The sequence below is a fragment of the Mesocricetus auratus genome, unplaced genomic scaffold (genome assembly GCF_017639785.1).
Source record: "Mesocricetus auratus isolate SY011 unplaced genomic scaffold, BCM_Maur_2.0 Super-Scaffold_100011, whole genome shotgun sequence".
Classification (NCBI taxonomy): domain Eukaryota; kingdom Metazoa; phylum Chordata; class Mammalia; order Rodentia; family Cricetidae; genus Mesocricetus; species Mesocricetus auratus.
This window is the reverse complement of record NW_024429195.1, coordinates 13,137,726-13,160,383: the sequence shown is the minus strand read 5'-3', so window position 1 is coordinate 13,160,383 and position 22,658 is coordinate 13,137,726. Positions and strand designations below refer to the sequence as shown.

Below are 22,658 nucleotides of genomic sequence, written 5' to 3'. Positions count from 1 at the left end.
TCTCCAAAGCTTCGTCCTTGGGTCTTGAACCCTACATTTCCTATCATGCTTGGTCTTTTTCTGTTGCTTGATCATGACAGCTACTCAAGTAGGAGCAGAAGGGACAAGGGGAACAGGAAGAAAAAGCCCCAAGATGGCAAAACTCAAGTGTTGATTTGCAAATTCTCTTAGAGTGGTGGTTCTCAGTCTGTGGGTCGTGGCCCCTTTGGGGGTCAAATGACCCTTTCTCAGGGGTTGCCTAAGACCACCATACCAGACACTTACATAACGATTTGTAGTAAAATTACAGTTATAAAGCAGCAACAAAAATAACGTTGTGGCTGATGGTCACCACAACATGAGGAACTGTATTAAGGGGTCACAGCATTAGGGGGGCTGAGGACCACTGCCTTGGAGGCACTGCTTGGACCCATGCAAATCAAAGCCACACTCATGATGCTGGAGGGTGCGTTTCCGTCTCTTCACATCACGGACGGCTGCATGCCGTCCCTGGAGGAGGTCTTGACGGAGCCGCCCGGCGGCAGTAGTTTTCAAAGAACCGGCGCCTCGTGTTTGCTTACTTGTCAGCGATGTGCCTTCGTGGAAAATGAGACCTTGTCTGCGTCTTAATTTGGGACCACCAGAATCCCAACACTCACTCGCTCAGGGGTCCAACTGGAGTTTGCTAAGGCAGAGCTTAAAGGGGCTTAGCAGTAAGCAGGGGGACTCTATATTCCAAATCTTCTCCCGGAAACTCTCCCGTGACGTGCTCTCTTGTCACTGTGGGTGAGAGGTGAGCAGATTGCTTCGCCAACACTCCATTTGGCGTGGTGAACCTTTGTTTGAATGACACGGCGAGCGAAGGCAGGTTATCATTGCTGTGCCCAGTGGTCTGACCCAGAGAGCAGAAGAGCCGTGAGAGGTGAGGAGAGGTGAGATTAGCGAGGCTCAGGCAGGATAATTGGAAAAGCAGGGAGTAGGCAGTAAATTATGCCTCTCTGCTGTGGCTTAGTTACAACGCTAGAGAAGATGAAACAGATTGGCAACCCTGGATGAAAAGCAAATGCGGAGGGTCAAGGCGGGGAGCCTAGAGCTGGGCTCTTGGGGCTTGCCTGAAGCTTGCTAGGTTTCCATGCTTAGAAAAAGGCGCAGAGTGAAATGACGGTCTCTGTGATTTCTCTGGAAGCTATCACCAGAGCCTAGACCTATTAGGAAGAAACAGGGTGAAGAGTCTTCCAAATTAAGGAGAGACAGAGAGTGTGTCAGAGACAGAGACTGAGGTTGACATGGGAGGGGAGCGAGGAAGCCAACTCAGTTAATGGGGAGACAGCTGTGTCGTGCTTGCCTCTGGGGCACCTGCAGCCTTGCCTTGTGAGACTGGGAAGTTCCTTAACATCTGTGCCTCAGTTTCCTCGCTGGAAGCAAAGGAATCACTGTGTTGTAAGTTTGTATATATAAAGCTCTTAACCCTTTGCTTGGCACCCAGAAAACAATCAAGGAAGCTACTTGGAGACGCTAATGGCTTTGAAAACATTTTGGAAATGTGAAGGACTCCCTTTCTTCTCTCTCCCTTCCTCTCCCTCCCTCCCATCTTTCGTTGTATCTTTCCTTTCCCTCCCCCTCCCATCCATTTCTCCACCCCTATTTTTTTTTCTTTTTTAGGCAGTTTTGCTAAGCACCCTGGGCTGGAAATGGCTATGTAGCTCAGACCAATCTCAAGCTTACGTCCCCCCTACCCCTCGCCTCAGCTTCCCAAGCACTGGGATTACAGGTATGAACCTGCACATTCAGCTCAAGGCTGGGCTATTTTTGTTTACTAATACTATTTAGTGTGTGGAACCCGGTGACGGAACTCTTTTCCTGTGTCCCACGTGATTTGTACATGATGCAAACGGCCATGAGGGTCCGTGCACATAGGTATGTGTGTGGGGTCCAGAGGTCAACCCTGGACGCCTTCCTCACCTGGGGTCCCCCTGCTTCTGCGCCCCAGCACTGCCGTCACAGATGGACACCAGCACATGCAGCTCTCATGTGACTAGAGGACCCAGACCTGTCGTAATGCTTCTGTGGCAAGCTATGCGAGCTAAGCCGTCTTCCTGTGTAAGCTTTCAGTGTTCTGCTGAGCACGTCTGTAGCTGGAAGACATGCACCTCTGGGACCTTCATATTAGCTCAGTTTTAGAAATTTACACAAACCCGGGTATTGGTGGCGCATGCCTTTAATCCCAGCACTCCGGAGGCAGAGGCAGGGGGATCTCTGTGAGTTTGAGGCCAGCCTGCTTTACAGAGCGAGTTCCAGGACAACCTCCAAAGCCACAGAGAAACCCTGTCTCATAAAACAAAACAAACAAAAAATTCACACAAGGTCGTCTTACATTAGACTAATAAATACTGAATTTTGTATGACCACATAAATCCAGGAGACGGTCACACTCCACTGCCTTCAAAGTATTACTGAGAGCACTTTACCATGGCAGAAAGTCACCTCACCCGTGGCAGAAGCTGCCAGTGTGGCCTCGTGTAAGCCATTTTGTGTTCATAGCCACTGTGTCAGTGGAGCCTTGTAATTAGGTTGTGACATCTTGTATTTTGCATATTGAAATATACATTGCTTTATTATAAATAAGCTCTCTCTCTCTCTCTTGAAACAGGGTTTCTCTGTGTAACAGCCCTGGCTATCCTGGAATTCACTCTGTAGACCAGACTGGCCTTGAACTCACAGAGATCTGCCTGCCTCTGCCTCCCCAGGGCTGAGATCAAAGGTGTGTGCCACCACTGCCCAGGATAATATATCTCTTTTATGTCAAAGCATTGTGCTGGTTTCCTTTAGATATGTGTGAGCTGAGTTATGTTTATTAATTGTATTCAGTATATTAAAGTATTTTTAAAAAGACGTTATTGAAAAGGTGTAGACTAGGGGTATAGTTGAGAGCCTGCCTAGCTTCCAGGAGGCTACAGATTCCACCCCCACCACCACACACACAAGCAGGAGTCCTTCACCCCCCGAGTGTGAAGCCATCACGAAGTCTGATTCCAGAAGCCCAGCTCTGACTCATGAAATCAGAGCCCCGAGATGGGGGAGGGTCACATGTGGTCTGACTTTGCCTCTGCTGTTTAGATGCTTATTTGACAATTAGAGCTCATTGCCTGTACCTGCTCTCACTGATTCTAATTTGTAGCTCATGATTAAGACGTCAGGCCTCAGCTGGGGCTGGTGTGTATGCCTGTAATGCCAGTGGTTCGGGAAGCCAAAGCAAGCGGATGAAAAATTCAAGGCTACTCTGGGCAGTTTAGAAGACTTTGTCTCAAGAAAAAGAAGTGGGAAAGGATGGTTGAAGAGGCAGAGTGAGGGACACCGGCGCTCTGGCCTGGTTTTGTCACCTGAGGTGAGGTCCTCCGTCTGGAGAACGGATGTGTGCAAGGCTGGGCAGCCCGTAGGTGCCCAAGTGAGCCGGGCCTCGTGGAAGAGAAATGGGTGTTTCTCCTCGGGTCCTTGTTAGCTGAGCGACCCACCAAGCTTTTAAAAGCCACTGTTGAATACTAAACTTAAGAGAAAGGCTTTCTAAACTGCTCTCTCCCCATCTCCAAGAGTTACAACCAGGAGGAACGTCTCTTTTCTAGAGGTGTCTGTTGTACTTGAGAAAGGTGGAAGGCCCTCTTCGCCCTTCATACTTCCTGTCAAAGGCTGCCCCCCACCCAGCCTCAGAAGGACCCACCTCCTGTTAGGACAACGAATCCTGAGGCTTTATCACCTGTTCCTACATAAGGAAAAAATACCCCATTATTTCCTGACATGGGTAGAGAGAGAAGGGGGCCGGGGGTCTGGATGCTGTAACTCTCACAGGGCTCTGACAGGGAGCTAGACAGGGGCACGGGAAAGGTGCGTGCTGGGAATGTGCTGATGTAGAGGGAGGCTGTATTTCCATCATGGGAAGACGACAAGAAGACTCAGCTTTCCTGTGTGGTTCAGTCAGCTCTGGAAGCCATATAATGAGGAACTGTAAGCAGGCGGTTTGTAAGCCACAGAAACTTAATTTGCACTTTGGGGATCTAGAAGTCCACGATGAAGGTGCTGGCATGGTTGGGTTGGAGACTTCTATCCTCCTCCTCCTCCTCCTCCTCCTCCCCCTCCTCCTCCTCCCTCCCCTCCCCTCCCTCTCTCTCTCTCTCTCTCTCTCTCTCTCTCTCTCTCTCTCTCTCTCTCTCTCTCTCTCTCTCTCTCTCTCTCTTCTAAGACAAGGCTTCCCTAGCTGTTGAGGAACTCACTTTGCAGACCAGGCTGGCCTCAGACTCACAGAGATCCACCTACCTCTGTTTCCTGAGCGCCACGATTAAAGGTGTGCACCACCACTGCCCAGCTTTTTTGTTTTGTTTTGTTTTGTTTAACATGTCAGATAAAATAAGCATTTTTTAAAGAGAATGTGCATAATTAACATTTTCTGTAAAGACTGCCGTTACAAGTTGTACTCCTTCTATACAGAGGTACTTTAAGTTAAGGGAGCAAGTCAGGCTAAGGCCTGAACATGTGTGACCTTGGGTAGGGCTTCCCTCCTTCTCCCCTCCTTCTCCCCTCCTTCTCCCCTCCTTCTCCCCTCCTTCTCCCCTCCTTCTCCCCTCCTTCTCCCCTCCTTCTCCCCTCCTTCTCCCCGATACTGCCCAAGAATCTCAAATGCACCAGCTAATTCAGTTTACAGTAAAGCTAGGCAGGCTTCCTGCATCTGTGCGAGCCAGATTTTCACCTGATGAACCGCAGGGAAGCACCAGGCCATCTCATTTAGGTCTCTTCTTTTTGTTGTTGTTTAGGTTTTTTAAAATCTTTTTTAAAGTATATTGTTTTTCCAGCCCAGTCACAGTTTCCCTTCCCTCCCTCCTCCCCTCCCAGACCCTCCCCTCCTAAACTCTCCCCTGCCCCATCCACTTCTCTTCAGGAAAGGGCAGGCCTCCCATGGATGTCAGTCAACCATGGCATATCAATCAGGTTGCAGTGAGACTAGGCACCTCCTCCAGCAGAAAGGAAGGGTCCCTAGAGCAGGTAAGAGACAGCCCCTGCTCCCCCTGGCAAAGAGTCCCACCAGGAAGTCAAGCTCTACAACTGTAACATATGTGCAGAGTTCCTAGGTCAGCCTCGTGCAGGCCCCCTGGTTGTCAATTCAGTCTCTGTGAGCCCCTATGATGCTGGGTTAGTTGATTCTGTGTGTTTTCTTGTGGTATCTTGACCCCACTGGCTCCTGAGGTCCTTCCTCCGCCGCCTCTTCTGCAGGGTTCCCTGAGCTCAGCCTACTGTTTGGCTGTGGGTCTCTGCATCAGTTGCTGGGTGAAGCCTCTCTGATGGACTTCCGTCTTCTTCTCTGATGAAGACCTGGTTGTTCCCTGAGGCTTTGCCCTTATGCATTTATCATCTCCTAATTGCCAATACTATCACATTAGGGGTTAGTTTGATTTCACCTTATTAATAAATCCTCCTATGTTAATGGCGAAGGTCTAAGGCAAAATAAAGAGCCACAAAAACTTCCGGAGCGTCTTTCCGCGATAAACTACATGCAGAGCTGTACCATTTCCCACTAGGAGCTAAGAGAAAGACGCTAAGCTGGAAGGGAGAAGAGCCGCGGGCCGGAAGTGCTGGGCGAGCCGATTGCTAGGACCGAGCAGATACGCACAGTCGAGGTCCTGAGCTGCTGGAGTCTTCAGAGGTAAAGATGAGAGACTCGCCCTTCTCTTTGACGTTCTGCAAAGAGTTTGTGTCCAATTCCCTTTTTTTTTTTTTTTTCTGGTGCTGACAGGGAATCAGTACCATCTGCTAGAAAAAGAGAAAGGGTTAGAATGTATGTAAAAATCAAGACCGTTTGATCCGCAACCCGCATGAGCGCTGCAGCTGGGAGCAACTTGTAAAACTCGATGGATGGCCGGCTCACACTGCTGAAGACAGACACTGGAGAGAGAGCCGGTGAGCTGCTAGGCATCAAAGACCCGGGCAGACAGGAAGAGAAAGTTCTGGCAGAGCAGTAAGTGGACGCAGTCCGCAGCCTTAGCAGTTGGGGCCTTAGGAGAAAAACTGCTCTGAGCCAAGTTTGCATCATGATGTCAGAATAGCTGTCAGGGGCTGAACTCTGCGAGAAGCCCACAGTGACCTTGGGCTGGAGGACACGTGCAGGCTCTGGAGGGACCACAGGCGTCTGAGTGAGATGAACGTTGGGATGTGGGCAGTGTCCATCTCGGCTGCTTTCCTCAGATCTGTATCTTGCTGTCTGCTTACTTCTTAGGTTGCTCCTCCGGGCAACGGGTGTGGAGCCGGAGGGTTGAAAAAAACAGGAGAGGAATGGGAGTTCCCCACCCCACCCTCTCCCTTTGTAGGTGAACATCTCCTAGTGCTCCAATGGTTGCTAGCAGGACCACTGAAGTTCCTGATTCCATCCAATAGCACTGCAACATGTCTCCGAGCTCCACCGCCTGGAGTTCAAACCTCCCACCCTCCAAGTCTCTGTATTTTTCACCGTCCCCTGGGCCTTGTAGCTCCTACATGCCCCATTCTTTTTCTTACCACTAAAACAATACCCAGTGCAAGAAATTTACACGAGGGGGGATTTATTTGGCTTCGTTCTATGAAAGGATATAGGCTATCGTGGCAGGGAGGCTTGGTCGAGTTCATGGCAGTGGGAGTGTGTGGCTCCGATTCTTCTATCCTAGAAGAAGCAGCCGAGAGCTTGTAGCAGAATTGCCTTGCTGTAACCCTCAAGGCCCAGCTGTCTACCTCCTCTAGCTAGGCACCATCTTATAGAAATTCTAAGACCCCCCCCCAATGGCACCGCTAACTGTGGCCCAAGTGCTAAAAACACATGGTTCTATAAGGGACAGTTAAGACTCAAACCACAATCCCCGGCATAAAGGGACGAGTGCTCCCAATTCTCAGGTGGCTTTAGTTTCCTGGTTCAGACCTTAGCAGGTGGTCAACTATGACTTGGGGTGAGATGCTGAGGGCTAGGCTTGCTGGAACAGAGCTGGTGGTGAGCGAGACAGCCGAGCATGTGCCTGGCGTAGGCACATTCACATCTGGCAGTGCCACCTTCCGTCCCCGCGCTAAGAATGCGGGCGGTGAGCAGACTGTGTCACAGGCATCAGAGAGGACAATGAGAGGAGAGTGTTGCCTGGCTTAGGTCCTCCCAGGTTGTTTCAAGGGGAAAACTGTGATGGAGGAATGGCTGGGGGTAGGTCAAGGTGAAAAACCCTACAGAAACGGAGTTACCAAGGGCGCAAGAACCAGGGGAAGGCTGCTTATGACTCTGTTTAGAAATAGCCAAGGTGGAGCCAGTGAGAAGGCTCGTGAGTAGGGCTGCTTGATGGGAAAGCCTGGTGACCTGAGTTTAGTCCCAGAGTCTGAAAAGACCCCAGGATGTCAAAAGAAGTCAAAAGAAGGAACCCACTCCAGAATGATGTTCTCTCTTCCTCTCTCTCTCTCTCTCTCTCTCTCTCTCTCTCTCTCTCTCTCTGCACTCACACACATTAAATACATAGTATTAGTAACTGAAAGCAGAAAAGTAAAGTACCACAGTGATGTCTATGAATCACAGAGTCCCCAAGGCACATTTGGGCTTTGTGTAATGCATGTAGCACAGGCCTGGCTTCAAACAAAAGAGACAGTGTGTGGTGGGGCCACTAATGTCATATTCCTGTGATATTTCCACCACACCAAATCCCCACTAGGACAAATATATACGAATGACTCATTATAATCCCTCTGCCCCTCTTATGAGAGCTAAGCCACGAGGGCCTCTGCTAAGAAATGATAAGTGATGAGCACAGAGCCAAGCCCAGCACTCTAGTGTCGTTTTTAAAACATGAAAGATTTCCAGGAGAACCTCTGTTGTGCTGGAAGAGCAAAGGCTGCCTGTTTGAGCCACTCTGCTTTCCCTTGTAGATTATGACACAGTAATGCAATCAAAGGAAGCCTTGGTGGCTGCTGAGGTCACCACTCGGCTCCCACTGACATGCTGAGTTGGGCACGGGTCACAAGATCTGGAGGAGGGCACAGCCCTGGAGACTTTAAGAAGGCATCATTCCTCCTGTTCCTGTCTCCCGCAGAGACAACGGGGCAGGACATTCACATCTGGCAGTGCCACCTTCTGTCCCCATGCTGAGAATGCAGACGGTGAGCAGACTGTGTCACAGGCATCAGAGAGGACGATGAGAGGAGTGTTGTGTGGCTTAGGTCCTCCCAGGTTGTGACTTTTTGCGGTGGAGTAAGGAATAGTGCTTTTGCTGCAGGGTTTCCTGTGCCGGGCACCATGGATGTATGGATGCTTTTTCCAGCCCAGTCAAAAGCTGGAGGCAGTAAGAGGGTGCTACCCTGAGGGCTGCGCTCAGAGCAGAATGGTGGGGTCATGTCATAAAGTCCGGGGTCACTGGTTCTCCTCCCCTGTCACCAGCAACGTGGAGGAGTTTAAGAAGATGCCACTGAGGCCATGGCCACCCTTCCTATGAAAATGTGAGTTCTTTCTTTCTTTTCTCATTACTGTCGTTGAATTCCCAACCAAAAGTAACTTAGAGAAGTGTACTAGTTGGTTTTCTCAAAACTGTGAAAAGCCAAAGGAGTGCTGATCTTGGCTTATAATTTGGGGCACAGTTCATGACGTGGGGGAGGCAAGGCAGCAGGAGCTCAATGATGCTCGACCCCCCATCAGCGCAGTCAGGTAGCACCCACCCAGCACCCGGCTGGCAGCTCACAGCCACCTGTAACGACAGTCCCAGGGATCCTTTTCTGAGCTCTGTGTGTACCAGGCACGCACATGGGGCACATACATACATAACAGCAGGCAAAGCCTTCAAACACATAAAGTAAATCTAAAAAAAGAAAACACATCTAGTTAGGAAGCATCCTAGTCGATCGCTGCTGCACAACAATCACACTAAGACCTGGTGGCTTCAAATAGCAGACGTTTATCACAGCTCATGGTTTGGTAGGTTGGGAATTCAGGCAGGGCTGGGCACCCGATGTCGGGGTGGGTCATACTTACACCCCCCTGGATACGCACAGTGTTGGGTCTCCTAGATGACGAAGGTAGAAATCCTGAGAAGGGTGATTAGCCGTCATGGCGTGGCTCTAAAACGCCTATCAGTGAGTCTGGAAGAAGGGCAAGCGTGGCATTTGCGTGCTCCTGCCGTCTGAGGTCAGTGGCGTGGCAATGTAGGGATAGCACCAGGAAACTGGTCTCAACAGACCACCTTGTCAGCCCGAATGCTTCCAGAACCTAACCTCCGTAGGCCTCTGATGCTCTGTCGCCATGACCACACTGAAAAAGCCACACGGAGAGACTTCAGTGGACAGTCCTGTAGAACTCAGCCTTCCAGCAGTTCCCAGGGGCAGCAGTCCCCTGAATGAACCAATCCATTGCTCAGTAAGTGTTCTGAGTGGCTTCCAGCAATGCATCCTGAAACACATCAGCTGGTTCAGCCTCGCCTGAATACCTGACCCACAAAACCACGCGCCATGATAAAATGGCTGCTACTTTAAGCCACCTATGTTGGCGCGATTTGTTATGCAACAGTGGTTAACTGGAACATACTCCTAGCTAGTATAATTTCTAATCAAGTCGAAAATGTGACTTAGTCAGTGGGGCTTATCAGCTCATCACACCTCCATGTCAACAGCATCTCCCAGCTATTGTCTGTTGGTGACCCCTAGGAATGTGGGGGATACCAAATAAAAGGCTACTCTGGGGGGGGCTCCGATAAAATAATGATGGTATTACTGCAAATTAGGTCAACCATTCACAAAGTATCTTGCAGAAGCCAACCCATCAGCAGCACCTTGGCATTTCTTAGGAATGCAGGCTCTTATATCCAATCCCAGATCCAAATTAGAAGTTTGGGAGCATGCCAGCAGAACACATCTAAATGGGCCCCAGTGGTTTCAGTGCACAGGATAGAAAGGAAATCCTGCTAGAAAACATAATGGCACCTTTACCTTGTGAATCCCCTATGGCCTAGTGTTTGCTTTCTCAGTATCGACATTAAGACAAGGCAATTCTTTGTCACTTCCTTGTATATCACAGGACATTCAGCTGCATCTCTTGCCTCTACTCACCAAATCCCAATGGCACCCTTTCTTCTCATTTCAACAACCACAGAGTCACAGCAGACATTGCTAAATGTCCCCTGGAGGTTTGGAATCGCCCCCAGCAGAGAATTGGTGCCATGATCCTATAGCATAGTGTTGTAAAATGTCCTCAGGATTTGTGACAGCCACACATGCAGGCACGTGCATGCAGATGCAGCGATGACTGTCATAAAGAAAGATGTTAGCCTGGCGGTGGTGGCGCACGCCTTTAATCCCAGCACTCGGGAGGCAGAGGCAGGTGGATCTCTGTGAGTTCGAGGCCAGGCTGGACTGACAGCCTCCAAAACAATACAGAGAAACCCTGTCTCGTAAAAAAAATAAAAAAAAATTAAGAAAGATGCTTACATCCAGTTCCCTAGATGAGGGATCATGGCAAGACACTGTGGAGTACGAGCAGGGAAGCATCGGAGTCAGTCAGTCAGGAGACAGAGAGGACACCTGGATAGCAAGGGCAAAGCCTTCATTGTGGTGACTGTGGAGGAGCTGGAGAGATGAGGCGGGGAGCAGTCTTGTATGGGTAGTGTAAGTCTCACTACCTTTCAGGACATTGTCTCTGTACTTGGTCGCCTGCTACCTGATTCAGGGGCAATGAGGGGTGGGGCATAGTGGTATAACTACGAGAGAGCTCAGCTAGAGGGTTATGAGACAGTGTGTACTGAAAGATACACTTGAAGGCTGGTTGCTTGCTATCTCTAGGAATGGGCTGCACAGGGAGGGACAGTCCCTCCATGGTCAGCGTTACGTTCAGTTGTCAGCATATCAGAATAAACAGACAGTTATCCTGCTCTTCAGATGAGAGGCCTGGAATCCAGTGACCCCACCTGCTACAAGTCATATCTCCACCAACTAAAGGACCATCTGTAAACCCAGGGCTGTGTGTCTTCAAACAAAGCTCTTACTAACCTGCTGGTCTGCTGTCCATTGAGTCAATGAAGCAATTAGGAGAGCCTCTACAACTATAAGAAGATAACAGGTAGGGCAAAGAAGGACGTTGAGTAATTTCTGAATAAAATTATACACAAGACAACGAGATGGAGAATGCACACATCTACACACACAATTATACACATGTGCACACATAGATATACACATGTACACATACATAGAGATACACAGGCGCATGCATAAATATGCAAATGCTTACCCACAAGAATATACTCATCATGCACATATAAATATACTCATATATACACACATAAATATAGACATAAACTTACTCATATGCACACTAAATAAATATACAAACATGAAACTACACATGTATATACATAAACTTACTCATGTACACATGTAAAGGGAAGCCTTTTCCTTGAGAGAAGCCTTCCCACCAGCCTGGTTCCAGAACCACATCAGTCCCAAATAAACACACAGGAGGCTATATTAATTATGAAGCTGTTGGCCTTGCTTGTTTCTTACTGGCTAGCTCTGACTTAAGTATTTATCCCATATTTGCTAATCTAGGTATTTCTCTTACCAGAGAGGTTTTGGGGCTTCCTACCCCATGGCGTTACATCTTGACTTTCTGTGTTTCTCCTTCCCAGAGTCCTCCTGGACTCCTAGTCCCACCTATCTTGGTTCACTGTTGGCCAACAGTGCTTTATTGACATACACACAGGACTTCTCCCAACATCTCCTCTTTTCTGTTTAAACAAAAGGAAAGGTCTTAACTTTAACATAGTCAGATTATATATAACAGAACAGTTATCAAGTAAGAACACAGTTACAATATTTTGTCAACATTTAGCAAGATTTAAAGAATATATCATCTATCCCATCCTTGTGAGTCTAAAGTTCTATATGTAGCTTATCTTTCATCATAACTAAGGAAAACTATAACTGTAACTATCTGTCTTCAAAGACCCATCAAAGACCACAGAAGGATAATATATAAACACTAGGATTGACAGAGACATCTTGCTACCTGGACAGTCACCCAAAGGTCCTCTGTAACGTTGGGGCATCCATCTTCAGCCCATAGGCCACAATGTATCCAGAAGATTTCTCAGCAAAGCAGGAAATTTCAAAACTGTCCATCTGCATTGGCAGTCTGTGAGTTATTTCTCTGTGTCCTGCAGAAAGTCTCATAGACTCTTCCATGAATCAGAAACCCTGTAATACTGAGTTCAGCAGTCACTTTCCTGTGGGTCCTGAATGTCCAGATTATACAACAACAGTCAAGCAGTACAGGCAAGAGCAGTTTCTTGCCCAAATGGCTAATCTTGCCATGTTGAAAGCAAACTCCATAACAAGTTTCTTCGATGCCCATCTTCCTCTCAGACGTAAATGGTGCTGCCAGGAGCAGACATTTCTCATTGTCAAGAAAAACCCTAAACCATTTTAAATGCCATTTTCTGAAGGTCTTTGAAAGGTTTGAAGACTATCTCAAATATATTTCTGTATATCTAGAAAACCTAACTAACCTAATTATAAGTTCTGACTATTATAAGTAACTATCTATAGTCTGTATTGAATCATACATTACATATTAAAAGATCAGTATAAGCACAATACTTAAGAGGAGAAATATACACATCACAAAATTGACCTTGAATTTGTATCAATAAATGAAAAACAATACCAATACCATAATTCCCCCCCCCTTTTTTTTGTTTGTTTTTTCGAGACAGGGTTTCTATGTGGCTTTGGAGGCTGTCCTGGAACTATCTCTTGTAGACCAGGTTGGCCTCGAACTCACAGAGATCCGCCTGCCTCTGCCTCCCAAGTGCTGACCATAATTCCCCTTTTTACCATTAAAAAGAGATTGGCTGTGATCATTAGCCAATTATAAACAACCCCATATAAATGAAAGCAAAGATTTATAAACAAGATGGGAATTAGGACGTCGCTCATTCCAAACTGCTTTGTGCTGGAAGGGGCCGCTGTTCATACCATGGGGATCATGACAAAACTTAGAAACCTGTATAAGTCCTTATTTTCGTGGTCTGTAAAGCTCCATCATCTTAGCTGTCTCAATTGTTGGAACACTTGGCCCACTGCTTCCGGGGGTCTTGGTTCATCAAACCACAGAAGCCTGGAAGGAATCCTCAGCTTTTCATTTTCTGTAGAAACATAAATAAAAACTCCTTTCCCAAGTAACATATCCTTATGCTTAAATTTTGAAGTCAAGGCATTTTCAAAAGATATAAGTTGAATTAATTCAGCAGCATTTATAAACAAGTGTACTTTAGCATTTGTTCCTTCCTGAGCAATCAAAAAACTGAAAAACACAATAGCATACAGTATCCAGACTCTCTGTGTATTTAACATCTTTGCGTGGCTTGTTTATTTATCTATTATTACTCTATTTCTTTTACTTTTATTTATTTTTCTTTGAGACAGGGTTTCTCTTTGTAAATCTGCCTGCCTCTGCCTCTGGAGCAAATCCTACCGGCGTGCACCACCACAGCCGACTTCTCTATTTACCACTATTCCGTCTCTCTCTCTCTCTCTCTCTCTCTCTCTCTCTCTCTCTCTCTCTCTCTCTCTCTCTGTCTGTCTGTCTGTCTGTCTATCTATCTTACGTATAATTTTAAACACACTGTAAACCTTTAGAGGTTTTTCTTCATCCAAGTCTGACTTTACTGTAAATCTTTATGTTTTTCTGGCCATGTGTCTTATCTGTTAAAACCGCGGCTGTTTAAACTGCCGTTTTTCCAAGGGAAGTCCTGTGTATTTGTCAATAAAGCACTGTTGGCCAATAGCGAACCAAGATAGGTGGGACTAGGAGTCCAGGAGGACTCTGGGAAGGAGAAACACAGAAAGTCAAGATATAACGCCATGGGGTAGGAAGTCCCGAAACCTCTCTGGTAAGAGAAATACTTAGATTAGCAACTATGGGATAAATACTTAAGTCAGAGCTAGCCAGTAAGAAACAAGCAAGGCCAACAGCTTTATAATTAATATAGCCTCCTGTGTGTTTATTTGGGACTGATGTGGTTCTGGAACCAGGCTGGTGGGAAGGCTTCTCTCAAGGAAAAGGCTTCCCTTTACATACACACGTTAAAATAAATGTGCATGTGGTGATATATCATTTATGATTTATTAAATCTTGCCTGGGTGTATAGAAAGCAAAGCTAGCCACAAGTCATAGATGTCATGCAGTGGTAACACACAACTTTAATCCCAGCTAGCCATAGAGCCAGGCAGTGATGACACACACCTTTAATCCCAGGACCCAGGAGACAAGCAGATGGATTTCTATGAGTTCAAGGACATACTGAGCTACACGAAATTGATCCAGTCCTAAAGAGAAACAGCTCACACACAGGTGATCTCAGTGCTTGGGGTCACACTCCTTTAATCCCAGCAGTATGGAGGTATAAAAGGAAAAGGCAAAGGCTCCCATGGAAGAATTAGTCACCAGTTATGCGGATGAGAGGCAGCAGTCTAGGACTGCAGTCTGAGGATTAGTGGAGCTAGCAGAATTATCTTCTCAGTCTGAGGTAGAGGTGAGAGCTAGTGGCCGGCTGCTTTTCTTCTCTGATCTTCAACTTGAAGCTTGAACCCCCAATATCAGTCTCTGGGTCTTTTATTTTCTGTGTTACATATACAAATGTACACAAACATGAAAATACACATGTACACACATAAATATACACAAGTACACACAATTATAAACACACATGTACAAGCACAATAAATATACACAAGTATGCACAGACATAAACATATGTACACACACATAAATAAGTATACACATAAATATACACACAGACATGGACATAAATACATTTATACACATAAATATATAAATGAGTAAATACAAAAATGTACACATACATACACTTAGACATACATATGTACACACAAAATATATACATGTATACACACATATTCATGTGCACAAATAAAAACTATACAAAATTAAAACTACATATGTACACACAGAAAACATACACACATAAACATAGACATGTACCCAATAGATATACATAAGTATATACATAAATACATGTATAAAGCATAAATAGAGACATAAACATACCTATGCACATATATGTATATATACACAAGCATAACATCCATATGTACAGGCAAAAATATACACATGTATACACATTAATACACACATGTATTAACCCTGACCCCAAATCCCTGTGTAATCCTCATCCTCTAATCCTAACACTAACCTTGACTCTGTCTAACCCTAAACCTACCCCTTCTCCTAACCACTAACCCTTACCCCTAAATCCTAACCCTGACCCTCTGACCCTAACCCCAACCATAACACCTAATCTTTTTTTTTTTTTTTTTGGTTTTACGAGACAGGGTTTCTCTGTATTGTTTTTGAGGCTGTCGGTCCAGCCTGGCCTCGAACTCACAGAGATCTGCCTGCCTCTGCCTCCCGAGTGCTGGGATTAAAGGCGTGCGCCACCACCGCCCGGTTTCATAACACCTAATCTTGAACCCTACCCCAAACCCAAATCCCAACCCCCAACTCTAACTCCAATCCCCTAACCCCAAACCTTAACCCTGATCTTGCCCCTCACTGTCTAAACCCTGATCCTAATCTTCTACCCCAATCAAGCCTAACTCCTTAACTCTCTAAACCTAACTTTCTAACTCTAACCCCTAACCCAAACCCAAAACCCCAGCTCCCAATCTTAACCCCAAACCCTAACACCTAACCCTAACCCTCAATCCTAAACCCAACCCTGACTCTGACCCCTAACCCCAACCCTATTCCCAAACTACAAATGCTAACTGCTGGCCTTTCTTTAAAAGACACTCGACAAGCTTGTGTTATGCTGGAGTCGCTGTGAGGAAAACGGATAAAGGCTCAACAGTGCACGTGTCTTTGCAAAGACCCAAAGAATGACCAGCAGTTCACATATGAAGGAAAGAAAGGTGCCAGGGGTTTCATGTGACCCTGCAGCACACCCTTTCCTATGAAGGAAGATGTTCTGTGTGGGATCCAATCAAGCTGCTCCTATGACAGGATGACCAAAAAATGACTTGTGAGTTAGGGTTCCATGTGACAATCAGAGCCCTCGTTCAAATGTCAGGTTCATTGTTATGCTATAGCTGTGAAAATATCTGGACTTTGGTGGGTACAGGAGTCAAGGGTACCTAAATACCCAGCACAAGGGTTGATACGGAAATGAAACCAAGCCGGATGGTGATAAGCTGTGCTATGGGTGGGAAATCAACCTACCCAAAAGGATTTCTCTAATGCAAGAGAATGCTTTGGGGGAGATTGTATTACTGGGCACATCCTGCGCATCACTATTGAAGAGCTTCACCTGATGAAATAAACTATTAGGAAGGTCGTAATGGGAACCTGTAAAGTTGCCTACCACAGGTGTAGACTTCCTGTGTGCTATGACAAAATTACATAAACCATCACGAAATTGGAAAAGGCAGAGATTGTGACAACTTATACAAATGACTGGTCTTTCAGTGCTGCATTAGTTTTTGCTGGCATGTTTTCTAGCATTCCCTTATCTAAGGGTACCGGGACCAACTTTCCTTCCTTTGGATGAGTCAGCAGTGGACCTTCAGAGTCGCCTTCACAGACACACTACTTGTCATAGGATGACAGTACAGGGCCTAGCTAAGTTATTGTGCCTGTGCTCTATACGTGTTTTATTAAATGGATGGCATGGTAATAACTTCTGGATTTCACAGATTCAAAAAGCATCTCAAAAATATACAAGTACACTTAAATGAAGGATGATGAGATACAAATCCACACGAGGATGGGACTGTTATTGTCTTTTCTATCAAAAGATTAAATAATACAAAGCTTCATTTAAGGACTGAAGAAATTGCTCAGTGGTTAAGAGTATGTACTGCTCTTCCAAAGACCTGAGTCCAATTACCAGCAACCACACCAGGCAGCTTACACACACATAGACATACACACACACACACACACACACACACACACACACACACACACACTTAAATACTTACTTTTTAAATTTTTTTTAAATTGTAAAGAAGGCACTTGGCAAAAATTAAATGAAAATTCCTCTGGGCTCAGCAGTTCTAGAAATTAAAGCATGTCTCAGGTTGGCAAACTCAATGCTGGTTTGTATGGACTCAGCTAAGAATCGCTGCTGAATTTTAACATATAAAGTATAAACGAGAACTACTTAGCTTCTAAAATGAAAAGTTACTCATAGGGTTAAATATAAGATATTTAATGTAGTATATGGCCCTTTGCATAAAGGTTTTGTCAACCCAGTGACCGTATGTTTCTTAGGTTTCTTATGTCCTCTACCGCCTGTATTTGGCTTGGGGAAGGGCTTCCTTCCCCTATATTCCAATAACATCAGTAACTACCCCATAAATAATTTGGGTGGTGACTAATCACTACCCTAAGGAAACTTTATAACAATTCTTTGAGAAAGTTATGATCACATGCCTTTAACATCCTTCAGATGAGAAAGTTGGACCATAAATGTATTAAAAATTGAACATATACATAATACCATTAACTATGTATTCTCTCCCCTCTTTGGGAAGGATGCTGAGTGAACAGCCAGTCATTCTCCAAATGAGTGAAGATGGTGAGAGTAAATGATTTCTGCATCATCCTCTGCCACGCAATGAGGAGATGCTCTGTGGCGGAAGCTGCCCAAGCCACTCTTCTGTCAGACCGACCAAGGCTGCCTGCAAATGAGGTCCATGTGGCCAGAGGCTTTGTGCTCACTTTCAGATTCATTGATATGTTATTAATGGGTAAAATACTTGGACTTTTGTGGATACTGGGGAAGAGAGTACAACATTCATGACAATCCCAGAAAGCACCCAGGGCAAGGGACAAAAGTAGATACACATGTGAAAAAAATAACACAGGAAGAAAGGCCAAGCTCACTCTATGGTGGGCAATTATCCCTCCAAGGATTATAGAGCATGCATTTCTCCACTACAGGGGAAGGCTCTGGGGTGGATATGTCGACGCCAAAGCGTACCCTGCACACCACCACTGGTGCATTTGCTCTGATGGTGCAAATTATGAAGGCAATCATTTTTGGGGTGACAGAATGGAAACATATAAAGACTATCTCTGACAAGATAGGGAATGTAAAACAGTATAGACTGCCTAGGGACCTTGACGTAATTATATAAACCATCAAGGACTCAAAAGTAGTAGAGATTAGTCACCTAGTCCAAACCCTTTCAAAAGCCCAGTATGGCTCCTGAAGAATGGCAGTGGATTATAGAGCTAAATAAAGCACCCCCACCCGTCCATGCCTTTGTGCCCAGCACCACTCTTTTGACTGAACAACTGGCACATGTAGTAAGGCTTTTTCATGCTGCATTAGGCCTTGCTGATGCATTTTGTCATATTGCCTTAGCTACTGGATCCCAAAGCTAATTTACATTCACAAGAAACTGTCAGCTGTGGACCTTCAGAGATCTTTCCCAAGGTTCCCCTCATGTCACCATGATTTGTAGTGGGATGGTGACCTAGAGTCTTGCTTCTAAAGTCTCTAGAGGGGCTTCTTTATGTAGATGACACCGTGCTAACCTGGGAGTGTTTTCTCAAAGGCAGATAGGTTCGGCGAAAGGAGAGAATGGGAGATGAATCCACACCAGGCCCAAGGTCTAGGCTCAGCTAAAAACCCTTGAGGTTATTATGGCCTGGTAAAGGGCATATGATACCTGACAAAATTATTTTGAAAGTTCTACAACAGCCATGCCTATGAATGCAAAGGATAAATAAATGTGAAGTAAAAGGTGCTCTGTGGTCCCCTGGGAATCTGGCAGACTTTCACATCACACCTCACCCAAGTTGTACATTATCTGGGTAACTTGATAAACAGGGCGCCATGCTAGATTCACATCAAAAGGTCCAAGAAGCTTTGAACAGGCTAAGAGAGCTGTGCATCTCATGACACCAGTGTCCCTTCATGTTAGAAGTCAGTAGAAGCTCACAAGGCTGTTTCTGGAAACATAGTGCGCTCACACATGTGTGTGCGTGCGCGCGCACACACACACACACAAACACACACACACACAAATGGTTTTGTTCTCTGTCACAAAGGGATTGGGAACACAGTATTCAGTGTTAGATCAGCAATTGTTAGCAATATATATAGCGTTCCAACAGATTGAATTAATCACAGGCCCTACCCAATAACAGTAAAGTCAGTTTATCTAGTTGAAGGTTGGATTGAAAGCCCTTTGGTTAAGCTTCTCTCTGGGGTGGCACAGAATGAAGCCCTGTAAAAGTGACCCAGCATATTCACAACAGAATGGTGTGATGTCTGAAGGGGTCTATCCTGGGTTCCATATTTGGAGTGAGAAGACAAGTGTTGTGTCTCTCCAGGAAAAGCCAGTCACACAGTAGCCCCACAGTGATAAAGTTTGGAAAACATGTACACATGTAAACATAAACAAGTGGACACTGTACTGGAAATGGTGAATAAGGGTGAGGAAATAACAGATCTATTTTAGGAAAAGATCCACAATTCCATAAATTAATCACAGACGTTCCTAACTCCTAGTCTTTTCTAAGAGGATAGAGAAATACATACATACATACATGTAGCTGTAGACATATGTATCACCATTTAATAAATTTATGGTGCAGTTTTTTATCTGAACAAGAACAGTAAAAGCACCTGATACACTGGAAAAAGAGACAGCACCTTCAACAAATGGTCAACTGGATGTTGGCATGTAAAGAATGGAAATAGATCATATTTGTCAACTTACCCAAAACTCAAGTCCAAGTGGGTTAGATACCTCAATATAAATCCAGATACACTGAACTTGACAGAAGAGAAAGTGGGGAATGACCTTGAACACACTGACACAGGAGACTACTTCCTGAACAGACCACCAATAGTGCAGGCACTAAGATCAACAATTAATAAATGGGATCTCATGAAACTGAAAAGCTTCTGTAAAGCCATGGACATCATCAACAGAACAAAATGGCAGCCAACAGAATGGGAAAAGATTTTCACCAACTCCACATCTGATAGAGGGTTAATATATAAAATATATAAATAATTCCACAAATGACATCAAAAAACCAAATAATCCAATTAAAATTGGGTATAGATCTAAACAGAGAAATCTCAAGCAGCTGAAAAGTACTTAAAGAAATTTTCAACATCCTTAGCCATCAGGGAAATGCAAACCAAAGCAACTCTGAGAACCCATCTTACACCTTTCAGAATGGCTAAGATAAAAAAGACAAGTGACAGCTCATGCTGGAAAGAATGTGGAGTTAGGGGAGCACTCTTCCATTGCTTGTGGGAGTGCAAACTTGTACGGCCACTTTGCAAATCAGTATGGCAGGTTCTCAGAAAACTTGGAATTGATTTACTTCAAGACTTACTTGGAATTGGGCATATAACCAAATGACACTCCATCGTACAAGAAGAGCACTTGCTCAACTATGATCACAGCAGCTTTATTTGTAATAGCCAGAAACTGGAAACAACCTAAATGTCCCTTAACTGAAGAATAAAGAAAATGTGGGTCATTTACACAGTGGAGTATTGGCTGTTAAACAGATAACATCATGAAATCTGCAGGCAAATGGATGCAACTAGAAATAAATCATCCTGAGTGAGGTAACCCAGACCCAGAAAGACAAATAAGTATGCACTTACTCATAAGTGGATACTAGCTATAAAGGATAATCATGCTACGATCCACAGACCCAGAGAGGCTAAGTAACAAGGAGGGCTCAAGAGGGGATGCATGGGTCTCCCTGGGAAGGGGATAGAATTGATTTTTACGAGTGGACTGGGAGCTGGTGGGGATGGGAACAGGAGGGTTTTGGTGGGGGTGGGTGGGGGGAGAGAATACTGGAAAAGACTGGAATTGGGTGGATTTGTTGGGGGAGGTAGAAACCTAATGCAATAGAAACTTCCAGAAATCCACAAGGGTGGCCCTAGCAGACTTCTAATAGTGGGGCATGGGGAACCTGAGCTGGCCGTCTCATGTAACAGAGCAGTCTCCAGCATAATCATCATCAGAGAGGCTTCTTCCAGCAACTGATGGAGCAGATACAGAGACCCACAGAAAATTATTGGGCAGAGCCCCAGAAATCCTGTGGAAGAGAGTTAGGAGGGATTGTGGGAGCCTGAAGCGTCAAGACACCCCAAGAACATGGCCCGCCAGAATCAACTAACCAGGACCCACAGGGGCTCACAGCGACTGAACTGACAATCAGGAAGCCTGCATTTTTTCCCCTTGAATAAATGCTATGATTGTGTAGCTTGGGGTTCCTGTGGTTCTGTCAGTGAGTGTGGGGACTGTCTCTGTCTCTTTTGCCTGCTTTTGGAACCCCTTTCCTCCTGCTAGGTTGCCTCATCCAGCCTTGGTATGAGGGGAGGTACTTAGTTTGCCAAGTTTGCCAACTTGATATGCCAAGTTTGGTTGACATCCTGGGATGCCTCCCTTTTCCGGGGAGGAAGGAGGAGGAGTGGATCTGGGGGAGAGGGGATGTGGGGGCCCTGGAGGAGGGGACGGAGGGGTGAGTGCAGTCAGGATGTAATATACGAGAAAAACGGTGGGGGAAGCGCCTGATACAAAGATTAGGTTATAAAACCGTCTTAGGTCAATGGTTCATGACATGTACCTCTTAAGGGTCAGCTACTGATATTAATGGGACAAAATATAATAAATAGTAAGACCCACTTAGCCCTGCAGAAGAGACTAGAGCCCGAAAGAAAATAACCTAGCAAAGAGATAGAATCACTGGGTTGATTTTTTCTGTAAAGGTTTGCATACTAGAGTAAACACGTTAACATATGTCAGCCAAGGCTGAAGCCTTATTTATGTATTCACTATGGAAGCCGATGGCTTTTGTTTGTTTACAGTGTACATTTGAACTTTGAAGGACTGTTTTTAGGTTGCGTACTCACATGGAAATAGCTTGGATTTAGGCCTAGTGTGCCCGCCAGCTAAGATGATGATAACACAGCCAGTGCTTTCTAAGAGCAACACTCAAATGTAAGTTGAGTAAAGCTAATGGGAGATGGGCTTCTTGGTTAGCTTCCCTTGAGAGCTCCATGGGTTACTAGAGAAGCTGGAAGATTCCATCAGTGTTTGTCGGGTGCATTTGGGTTATGTCACAGTTTAGCTTTGGACTGTGTCGATCTTTGCTGTGTGGAGGACCCAGCTGAATTAAGAGCATTCGGTACCATGGACATTCATTAATATTATTTTATCAGGTCTGCCGTGGTTTGAATGAAGATGGCTTCCGTAGGCTCATAGGAAGCCGCATTATTTGAAAGGATTAGGACCTGTGGCTTTGAGAGTAGGTATGTCCTTGTTGGAGGAAGTGTGTCACTGGGGATGGGCTTTGAGGTTTCAGAAGCTCAAACCTGACCCAGCGTCACTCTCTGTTCCTGCTGCCTGCAGATCGGGTTGTAGAACTCCAGCACCATGTCTGCCTGTGTATGCCCTCATGCTTCCCACTACGAAGACAATGGACTAAACCTCTGAACTGTAAGCCAGCCCCAGTTAAATGCTTTCCTTTATAAGAGTTGCCATGGTCATGGAGTCTCTTTTACAGCAATAGAATACCAACTAAGGTGAGGCCCAATCTGACTTCTATGCTCATTAGTGTTTGTTTTATGAAATTTGGTGTGCCT

General features: G+C 45.5%; 1 long non-coding RNA gene across 1 annotated transcript; it reads left to right on the top strand.

The window, feature by feature from the left end:
• Positions 1-3,267: 3,267 nt before the first annotated feature.
• On the top strand, positions 3,268-11,042 carry LOC110342299. The gene is made up of 5 exons (XR_002384327.2): positions 3,268-3,364; positions 5,544-5,668; positions 5,759-5,922; positions 8,399-8,457; positions 10,882-11,042. It is a non-coding gene; the product is annotated as an uncharacterized LOC110342299 (long non-coding RNA).
• Positions 11,043-22,658: the final 11,616 nt, after the last annotated feature.